Below are 380 nucleotides of genomic sequence, written 5' to 3' on the forward strand. Positions count from 1 at the left end.
TTTGACATAACTAGATAACATGATATCGGTGTTTGAGTGACCGAAGTACCGAACCATCCCCTCTACGAATCGCCCATTGTACTCATGAGCAATACTCGGTACTCGGTAGATGTATGGAACGGGTCGAATGTAGGTACTAGGTAGTAGGTACGAAATGGAACGAAGGAACGAGAAAAAATAATCAGGTGGAATCGTTCCTGATCGTTCCTCTGTCGGACTCGTTCATTTGGAACGATTCGTTCACGAACGACCCATCACTAGTTAGAACATAACAATTCACACGCACAAAATAAAACTCAAATAAAAAATCACAAAACGAGCGCACGACACATACGAATGAAATCGGAACTGTACTGACTGAGGACAGTAAAGTATTATAA

Source organism: Acyrthosiphon pisum, chromosome A1, assembly GCF_005508785.2.
Source record: "Acyrthosiphon pisum isolate AL4f chromosome A1, pea_aphid_22Mar2018_4r6ur, whole genome shotgun sequence".
NCBI classification, from domain to species: domain Eukaryota; kingdom Metazoa; phylum Arthropoda; class Insecta; order Hemiptera; family Aphididae; genus Acyrthosiphon; species Acyrthosiphon pisum.